This window comes from Ostrea edulis, chromosome 2 (genome assembly GCF_947568905.1).
Source record: "Ostrea edulis chromosome 2, xbOstEdul1.1, whole genome shotgun sequence".
Taxonomy (NCBI): Eukaryota; Metazoa; Mollusca; class Bivalvia; order Ostreida; family Ostreidae; genus Ostrea; species Ostrea edulis.
This window is the reverse complement of record NC_079165.1, coordinates 48,820,474-48,832,068: the sequence shown is the minus strand read 5'-3', so window position 1 is coordinate 48,832,068 and position 11,595 is coordinate 48,820,474.

The window sequence follows — 11,595 nt, the reverse complement described above, 5'->3', positions numbered from 1 at the left end:
CGTCCATGAATCCATGATAATCCTTAGTTAAAGGACACATCTCGTGTTTTCAAAGTATACAGAATTATATGCATTTTGTCTTCCTTATGCTTATAGAAATTAATTGTAATAGTTCGTTCGCTGAAGTATTGCGATAATTAGCCACAATACGGACTTAAATCTAAGCCCCGATTTCAAAAAGCCTAGTTAATTAGATAGGTAGTCACGTGGTACAGTGACGTCATATGCGACCTTCGTCGATCAACTTGTTGTAAAAGTAGTGTTAGATATTTTTAAAAACTCGGGTTTTAGGGGCCTAATTTATTTACCATGGATAACATTTATTTCGATGTTGACAAATTTCCCGAGTCTTATATCTTTTAGCCACCAGTGCATACAAATAGCGACCCAAATGTAGCGAGAAAAGCGAGTATAAAATCTGCATAAATTTGCGAGTAAATAATGTTTACATGGGATCACTGTCTAAACACAATTTGGTAATGCCATTTCTGTAAACAACTGTAATTAGCGTTGTTGCTTTTCTAAAATAAACAGTGCAATTATTATTAAATTTATTTTTGGAGAAGTTAGATAGGCCTAAATTATGATACGATTATGTATCATTGACAACTAGGCCTACTGCCACGGGTGAATTTCGAAATAATAATAATAATAATAATGATCAAACTTAATTTGAAAATCACAATACTTTTAAATTATTTTATTGAAGCAATTTTATTAGGCCTAATCATTATTTTTTTTTTTATCAACACGTTGTTACTTAGGAAGTGGGAGCGCGGCGTGCTGTTGTTGTAAACACGTACGCGTTCCTTAATTATAATTCAATTCAAAGTCGGGAAATATTATATTTTATTATTTATAATTGAAAGTTCAATTATCTTTTATCTTTAAATTTCTCTTTTTTAAAAACTATCAATTGGTAGACACTGCAAGCAAAGTTCTGCCAATATGTTGTTACAAGGTGAAGGTCATTTGGTGCGAGTGTGTATTGAATTCGAGAGCAGAACGGAAAGCATATGCCGTAGGCCTATATGTAACAGTGCGTAGCTTCGATAGAACCATTTTCTCGCAGTTTATCTACGTCTTTGTCCAAGTGCTTGTTTGAAAAAGTACAGGGACAAATTCTACTAGGGTTTTTTATGGCAAAGTCGTTGTGCCGACAAACTATATTCACGTCTTGTCCCTCATACCTTCCTTCGAAAATTGAACAATAACACAGTCCAAATCCTCTCTACTGACAGCAAGTACACCCTTAAACGGCACAAAACACCCTAATGCAGTGTTATTTACAAGCGGTTAATGTGATAATTGTTTGTTTGTCAATTAAATCTAATCTGTTTATGAAATGGCTTTCAACTGTTTTCAAATCTTCTCGCTCGAGGTCGCATATGACGTCACAGATAATGGCGCGTAAAATATCGAAGAAAATATGCATATCGCAAGATTTGAATTTCATCGCTTTCAAACTCGAAAACTACGCAAACTGTTTCATTTAAAATACATGTAAAGTAGTTTTAGGCATGAAATGAATTAATTTTGCTGAAAAAATTAAAAAGTTTAAAAACATGCGATCAGTTTCCACAGTCGCCAAAATTCACCCGATAAGATATCTTATTTTGTATGATTGATATAAATACAATTCGTTTCCCTCGTTTCAAGGCTCTGGCCTTGAGTTCCTTAATTTAGCCATAACGAGGATTCCCAAAATTGCGATTATTGTTTGAACTTCAATACTTCCTAATTATGGTAGAACATTACAAAAAATCATCACAATTATGAATTTATCTCTCTCTCACTCTTTCATATTCTAGTCTCGACATTGCGGCTTTTGTCTCTCTTTCTTTTTAAAGAGGGGGGTGATAATAAGAAAAAAATGCATTGACCTTGAAGACTAGTATATCATCATTAATATATCATCTTGAGACCTCTAAACTATGATAAAACATTATTCTAAATTTAAAACATAAATTCGGATTCGCATAGCTCTTTATGTTGCGATATCAGAATTTCTAGATTGCGGGTTTAATTTGTCTGACCTTGAAAAATATATTAGCTTGAAATAAAATACAGTATCTTTTTCCTTAGACTTCTCTCTCTCTCACCTCTTGGATTGTTGATTTTAATGCGAGATCTGTGTCTATTGATTGACTTTGTTTGTTGTTTAATCGTGTTCTTCTGGCAATCATTATTTTTCGTTGTCAGCACTGTTTACCATATCCGAATCAACAATGGTACGGACTACCATTTTATTTCATAATCAAGTTTTTCCTCCAAGGGAGCAGGGGACAGTTTCTTTGGTTCTGAAACATGTGGATATGGGGTATACATCAGTCAGATTATGACAGACTAATGAAAAATCATATTTCCCTTTATGTCAATACTTGTATTTCATATTGGTGTAGTTAATAAATTATGACCCTACAGGCGCGTAGCCAGACAGAAAATGAAGTGTACGCAAAGTAAGGCAAGGGGTCTGGGGGTCACCTTGAGGCCCCCAGTGGGTCCAGGGCGAAGCCCTGGTGGGGGCCCAGGGGGCGAGCCCCCTGAAGCTCCTGGGTTTTATTAATTACAATCACCATTTTTTTGAGTATACAACGGGTTTTTTGGCTGTCAATTTCCGAAACAAACGAATTCAAACAAGACAGAAAAAGAATCACAGATTTGTTTTAGGAAGCTTGATATTACCAAATCACCAAATGTTAAATTGACACTTGCTTTACGAACTGCGTTGATTTATTTTTTAGTTGTTGCCGACAGGTGTATGAGTAGAGTATAGACACACATGGTATATATTGCTAATAACAAAGGGTATTCCAAATCTGTCTACTTACTGTACATAAATGGTGTACATTAAAATCGATTCGACATTTGCTGGACCAGGTATTAATAAGGGAATTATGGATACGTGTACAACACATACCTGTAATAATTCTGGTATGATAAAATACACTCGAAGTGCTAGTCCGAAATATCTGAAGTTTTCTGGCTTTTTTATGATTTTGATATTTACCGTGCCAGGAAAACGTCAGAACCGGCGCCATTACGTAAAATGGAAATTCGCCGTCTGCACCTGGAGGCGGCATTCTCGGGCCGATTTTAAATACTTGCGAGCCGAATTTAATGTTAAAGTCATAATTAATCAATAAAACGATGCTTTTTGCACTAACTAATATCGATTAAAAGAAAATTTCACTCCGAAATTCGATAACATAAGCACACAATTGTAGTCAACCGAATTTTCGCTGTCATTTGAGCGAACGAGTCACGTGACTCAAAACAGCTCGAGTGTTTGTTAAAATGTTTTCATGAGGCTGTTTATGTTATTAAAGAACCCATACAATCGATATTAGTAGTAAGTACAAGAAGCATCGTTTTGTTGATTAATTATGACTTTAACATTAAATTCGGCTCGCAAGTATTTAAAATCGGCCCGAGCATGCCGCCTCCAGGCGAATTTCCAGTTTACGTAATGGCGCCGGTTCTGACGTTTTCCTGGCACAATAAATATCAAAATCATAAAAAATCCAGGAAAACGTCAGATATTTCGGACTATCGAAGTGCATGAAATAAGAAAGTTTTATTAAAACAGGAACTTTACAATTGAATTTACTAATTGTTGAATAAAAAGACAAGGCGTCTACTTTTCCCCTGGGCAAAATCTCGTACCACTGCTTCCGTGTCCACCCCCATGTCTTTATGTGCGTGAAGCATGGCCAGCCCCGACAGACGTTCGGTGGTCATTGTTGATCTCAGGTAGCTCTTCACTCGCCTCATGACGCTGAAAGATCGTTCAGCTGATGCAGTGGACACTGACATTGATATCAAAACAGACAGTACATTGAAAATGTTCGGGTAGAGATTTGGATTAATGCCATGTAATGTACTCTGAAGTGTCGAAGGCAAATTGCCTGGATCTTCCAATGACCATCTTGCGATCCACCTTTTTATTTCTGTATGAAATACGGTAGCTTGGGTTGGGATGTCAGCACTGGAAGTCTGATAAATTTGCATGACCATATCATCAGTGAGATTTCCAATTTGAGGGTGCAAGGTGTTGAGCCATGAATCTGTCGCTGCACCCAAGAAGACGATCATCAAGTTCCTGAAGTACATGATCATAGAAAGGGCAGAAGACGGACCTTTTCCAGTATACTTCTGTTGAGTCTGCAGGGGTATTGTTGCAATGTAATTGATGACCAGCACATCTTGGAGATGATGGTTCTACGCCAATTGTGGCAGCTAACTGGACAGCCGATTCATACAATGCGTCCCACACCGTGCCATAGTTAAGCTCATTTTGAATAACGGCATAGACTGCCCTTGTTTCCTTCATTGCCTCGATAAGATCGGAGGCTTTAGATTGGAGCATTTCCGAGAGAGGTGCCAGAATTTGTAAAACATGTTCGCAAACAATAAGAGGGAGAATAAAATCAAACCTTTCAATTGAACATGTATAGACTCGCGCTTTCGTGTCAGACATATTAGCTAATCGATGAAGAGCATCATCTATGACTTCGAGTGATGCTTTAAATGTAAATAAAGCATTTGCTCGAGAAGCCCATCGTGTTTCACATAGTGTCTGCAGTTTCTGTCTTTTCTCCATTGAAGCCTTTGCTTCGTCATTTTCCTTCAGCTCCTCCTTAAATACATCTATTCGTTTGACAGAAAAATGAAATGCAAAAGCAATTTGCTGGACAACGTCCATCATGTTTCTGATAATGGGCAACTTACAGCTATGTGTTAAAACTAAATTCAAACAGTGTGCCTTGCAATGTGTGTATACTGCCCCCGGAATGAGTTCACGTATTCTGGCTTGTACTCCTTTTTTTACCCCCGACATGTTGGCAGCACCATCGTAGCATTGACCTCTCAATTTATCTATAGTTACCCCAAGATTCCTAAGATTTTCCAAAAAAGCATTAGCCAATTCCTCGCCCGTTGTCCTGTTCACCTTGGAGAAAACAACAGATTCCTCCCTCACACCCCCTTCTCTTTGTCAAAAAATCTCAAAATCATGGCCATCTGCTCCATTGTAGAAGCATCAGTTGCTTCATCTGCAATAAACCCAAAGTATGGGGAATTATTGGTATCGCGAACAATAGAGTCAGTAATCTGTTTACTGCACAATGATATCAGTTCATTTTGAATGTCTGGGGACGTATACTTTGCTCTAGGATCTGCTGTCTGTAAATGATTGCTCAAGAGTTTGTCTGTTAGTGCAGTATGACGTAGAATGGCAATGACATTGCTATCCTCTTCTGTATGTCCACGCAGTGGAATATTTTGACGAGCACACAATAAAATGACATCAATAATTGTTTTGAGGATGTGCCTATGTTTTTCAACAATGCCATCGTTTTTACTAAGAATAAGACCCTCAGGATCCTTTCCTGGATTTTGTAACGTGGACAGAAAATGCTCAGCAGCATTAACGCACCCATAGTGTTTTGAAGACGGGGCAAGGTGTCTTGAAACATACTTCGAAAAATTAGACCAATCTCGAATAGGCGTTGAGATAAAGGATTTTTCTTTTGCTTTGGACCGTTTCACACCAAACAGTACGCAATACACACAGAACACCCCATCACAAGAGACACTGTACTGTACCGCAGCCAAGGATTTTCTTTAATTCAAGTGGAATTGAACTTCCTGCTGATTTTGCTAAAATGAATTGTTTTAAAAAATCATATCATACATGTACATGTATATTTCCCTAGTACCTAGGGCGAATTTCGAAAAGGGTTTATTAGCATTATTTTAGGTTGCACACACACGCACGCACGCACGCACTTACACACACACATAGATATATATACATGTATATACAAGCGCACGCACCTCCTGTAAAAGAGGGTTTTTTTAAATCATGTAGAACAACCACCCTTTCCTCTCTAGTCCAGAAATTGCACGGTATCATTATCTGTATACAGATTTCTTTGAATTTAGCAATCTCCCTCCCATCCTCATACACAACCTATGGAAAATTTCAAGATCCACCACTCGTATTTGATCTGAAGTTCACGTGCAATTGTAGTAAATGCGGGTATGTGTGAAATATAACAAACTTACAAACCCATACATTTTCCAGAAGCCGAAGGGGAAAATAGGGTGAAGGTTTGTGATTTTTTTTTAAATCTTAAAATTTAAGTGTATTTCGCAAATTGAAAGCTTTAAGGTACATATGTAACTTTGTATTCAACATGGTATTAACTCTCCAGTGGTGGATCCAGAATTTCCGGAAAGGGGGACCCACATATGAAATTGAAGTATTTCTGTCATTTTGGGTGCCAAATCTGGATTTTTATTAACGCTATTTTGTAAATTTGTGGGAGGAGGGGGGGGGGCTCTTCTTGAATCCGCCACTGATATCTCTTTATTTGGGATGGGAATTTGCAATTACATTCACTCTATTATTATTATTATTTGGTAAGTTCTTACCTTTGAGGAAATCGGAAATCATCTAATTTTTTCCACAACCCCTGTAATAAAGCATTTTTTACATTTGTGTCCCGGAGATCACTCACACTGAGTAAATCAATGTCCGGATAATCCGGTGTGTTGTTTGATTCATTTGAATTGGATTTTTCCGGAACTGCTGAACAGTTTTGTGTTGATGACGACGGCGATGGTAGTGTTGATGATTTTAGGAATTTGAAATTCAAGAAGCTTTTTAAATTGGATTGAATACACATGATGATTGGAGTTAATCATAAATCGGAAATACATAGCGCAAAGTTACACTTAAGGCAATGACATAAAAATGTAAAAATAATTTCTCCGAATTGCTCTCTCTCTCTTTCTCTCTCTCTCTCTTTTTTTTTTTTTTTAGCAAATAATGTGTACGCAGTTGCGTACTTGCGTATAGGCAGCTACGCGCCTGCCCTAAATTACATGTAATCTATAAATTCTGGTGCTGGTGCACAAAACATGCTCTGAGCAGGTTTCCCTTTTTTGCTTTGATTTTCTCTCATTGGCTAATTCGCACCACCCCCTTACCATCACAGTACCAAACATGGGGATTTAGACACTGTGCACAATCAAGAACCCTATCTGCCCTTCTCAATCCACCTTCCCTCTCAGCTAGACCTTTAGCTGGACCCTGCATGTTTTCACCGGAATTTCTTCAGCAACTGACCACGTGTCTTAGTTTCGTATTTGCACCCATCTATATGCTAGGAATCATGGTGACACCTACATGTTGTATATCAATATTTTTATCAAGCACTCAGCTACATTTGACATGCATCCTAAAGTTATTGTATACATGTTTACACATGTAATATCACTTCAAATATGGGGTATTTCCATTTTTTTTTTTTATTATAAAAAAGTTGACCGGGCCTATAGAGCGAAACTGTCCCCTGCTACCTAAATTTGTCTGATTTCTGTAAGTTTAAAGAATAATTCTATTTTCATCCCGAAGCACCATGGTACAAACTCTCTACACCACCATCAAGTAAACACACCATTTTTCTCACTAAGTACAACAGTGTATCATTCTTGTTACCAATGTAGATTATTGATACTTGTCATTTTTTCGTGGTGTGTGTTATTTGTTAAAGTGTGATGGGTCTCCCAAAGTGCGATGGTCACGCCAAACCCCGATGGTCTGCGCCTAACTCCGATGGTGTGACACGCCGAAATCCATTGGTTTGTAAACGACACTGTTTTGGTACAGACTGTACCAATCGTGTGTTGTTTCACTAAAATATCAGTGCAAAATCCATGCATAAAAAATAAGAAGTTCAACTTATTTCATTACCATCTAGTTGTCGTGTTATTAAACACAAAATTTTCCAACGCGTACATGTAGTATATCCCCAGGGTTTTATTACGTGTACGTCACAAGTAATAAATTATCATGAATTAAAGAATATTTGGGGGAAGACCACAAATGTACTTTGCCGTTCTCACTATCCTCGACCACGTATACCTTGCCGTTGCTGTCGTCAGTGTTGCATTTCTTCTGTTTCATTTTGAAAGAAATTAAGAATGATGTCACAATGACGTGGCGTCATAAACGTTACGGAACTCCGCTCTATCGGTCTTAGGCGTCCGTAACGTTAACAAACAATCGCACTTTGGTGCAGACCATCGCACTTTGGAGCGACACACACACACACACACACACATATATATATATATAACACAGAAAATTTCACTTTATTTGGATACCCACTTCCGCCCCTACCCGGGGTTGAACTCACAACCTGCGGAATCAAATCTAGCAGCATGTAACCAGCGCGTTAGACCGCTCGACCATCTAGGCAAGTCTATAAAAAACTTGCTTTCGATGACGATGGAATTCTCGCCATGCTAATACACGCTACACGGTCATTGAGAATGGAAATGGGATACAGTTATTAAACGTACATTTAAGAGGATCATACATGATACACATTGCATTCGAAATATTTCATATAAAGCACAGAAATAGCAATGAACTCTTAAATGAACATAAATGCCCTAAGTGAAGAAATATTTAATGTAAAGCACAGAAAATTTCCCTTATATAAACAGACCCTGAAGCGTGCTACTACACCTCCAAAGCGTTTCTATTCGTGCAAACCGTTCCCACCGTGTACAATGCCACATGCGGGGACCGTGATCGGTGTAGCGCGGGGATGTGAATTCGAAGCGAAGAAAGTAGGTCAATAAGTATTCAAAGACTGATTGTGTTTAATCAAAATAAATCTAGATAGCCAAAAGTATTGCACGGAAGACAGTGGTTATTGGCAAGCTAGCACTAGCAACTGGGGAGTTTAGAACTCTATGGAAATACCCAAACACTTCGACAATATACAAGTAGGGTAGGCGCCGGGTATATTTTTCGGTGTATTTAATGAAAAATCTCCACTCCTACTGCATAAACTCCAAAGTTTTTTTGACCAGAAACATTACCTTTGAATGGGACTCAATATTCGACTGAAAAAACCAACACAAAATCATGATATGCCGAGTATTTGACTGAAAACCCTGTGTGGCGTAGGGGGTGAAAATCTTGTGGCGTAAGGGGACCGAGACTCGCAAAGTTTCTTACCAAAATCCTCATCTTGAACACAGTGAATATAATATGTATACGGTGTGACCGTTGGACCGAGCGAAGCATGTAATGGTCATTGGAGTGTCCCAAGTGTTAATCATAATTCCGTTAAGTACTGTAGATTATGATTCATTTAAAAAGATATATTTTGAATGAAATTTTCCTTGCGCTAAACACCCAGTAACATCTCAATATTAAAGGGGTTTATATGGGGACAACAGTTTTATATGATCCGCCTATTCATTGAACGCGGGAAATAAAACGCAAGGCGACGTAAACTATGCAGTGTGACGTCACATTTAGCCTTGACTTTTTTCTCTTTTTCAAAGCAAACAATTATAAACAACAATAATACATTCCGTATGCAATGAAAAAGGCCGTTAAAACTAAACAAAATTAACCAATAAATTCAAAATCGTAAAAAAGTAACCGTAATTTTATCGTATATTCTTATTCAAAGAAACTCATGAACTCGTTCATCTATTTAGTCGTATTACGGTTTTATATGTATTTATTTGCTAAAACCTGTTACAATGATAATTATACTATTCACTTTGAACAAATTGGATGTTTAAATTACGAATTGCACGTCATAGTCTTCTATTATTGACATTCAAAATAATACAGGAATAACTGTTGAAGCAGGTACAAACTTCCACCAGAGTTCGTTTGCTCACAAACCAAACTCTTCCACTTAGGCATTATGGGATAGCGATTTCTTAGGCCGCGTATACTGTGACGTCACTGTAGAATGACGAAAAAACATAACGTCAAACGTAAACAACTTTCAAAACAAGAACGTAAACATCAAGTTCATTACCTTACACAATAATTTGAACAGAGTCTCCATACTTTATAATGATCTTTTGATCATTTTATGTTTAAAATAAAATCCATACGTTTATATTAATGCTCTTAATATCAATATCTCCAAACTTTTAACTGCGAACTACTTCTTTAGTGTAATTTGTCTGCGTGATAATCGCGGACTCACAATATACAAATCTGTATATTGTGGTGCGTCACATAGGAGAGGTCTATTCGTAGGTGACGTAATGAGGCCTCGACGGGGAGTTTGGAAGCAGGTAATGAAAAAATAAATGGCGGCGCCCATATGGATCACGAAAATTTCGGTGAACGTATATAGAGATTATCTCTTTTTCTTTTGCTGATTTTGACTTTTTTCTTTTACATACGTGTTACCTTTAGAGCCTTGAAGGCCCGTCCGAGCTTCGCTCGGTATAAATATCAAATTCAAACTTGTTCAAAGTTACTCTGATATTCGTACGATAAACCGATAATGATGTGTGTGACTTTCTATGCCATTAAATTTTCATTAAAAACATTTTCTAAAATACCACAATACCAGATAATTAAGACAGTTTTATATTTTAATGAAATTGACATGAACTATTGATAATTTCAGATAATGCAATGACCAGAAAGAAAAACAATCTTTGGTTAAATAAACACAGACACCTGAGATATGGATACTACTTAGCCCCCCCCCCCCTTATTTTTTGCACCATAATATCTTTGAAATGTGTGGATTCCCTGTCTATCTCACCCTAATATGATTACGGTGTGACCGTTGGGGCGAGCGCAGCATATCTGAATACATTTTCAAAAAATTTATATTGAAAACAAGGAAAACTGATCTGGTTCACTGTCAATACGTAGGATTACTGTCTTGCTCTTCTCGCCAATATAGGAACCAGTTTAGCGGGAAATGCAACGAGCGTGTTGTGACGTAGCCTGGTAGTTGTGACGTGACTGTTTACATTTCTTTAGACAATATTTTAAAAAGAAAAAGAAAGGGGGAAGAATATGATTGTCATCCTTTCCTTTCAAATAAGAGAGGTTTGTAATACTTAAAGATTTTTTTAATTATTATTTTACGAATCGAACCATCCGCCATTTTGTACGAGGGACTTCTGGGATTGGCGTAAAAAAAAAAAATTCTTGTTAGAGGTTGAGATTTAGCTCGGATTATTTCCCGCGCTCTAGTCATTAGAGCTCGCAGTACGAGCCAGCGCTCTGCGCTGGCTCGCTGCGCTCGCTAATATTGATTTATGTACAATCGTTTCACTGTTTTGTAAGCTTTAGATATTTACCTTGTACTGGTATTAAAGCTTACAAAAAGTATGAAACGATTACATAACTAAAAATTAGGATGAGATAGACAGGGAATCCACAAATATCGGAAAATTGTCGCCACAAAAACATCAGGGGGTGGGGGTGGTGATTAGTATCCTTACTTAAGGTGCCTGTGTAAATAAACCATAACGAGTAACACTGCTTTAAAAAATAAAGAGGATTTAGAATCACTACCTAAATGCATTACTCCAAAAAAGATGTAATCTGAATCCTTCTTGGTCCATTAAGCGCAAATCACTCTCAAGAAACTTTACTACCGAAACGTCAACGAATTTCCTATATTTTTGCAGTTACTGCCCTATCACGGGAAATTGAGGGCGTGCTTAATACTGCGTTTCGATGCGGTCCTAAGCTTCAGATAAAATACATGTAGTATGAACAAAGCTTACGGTAAT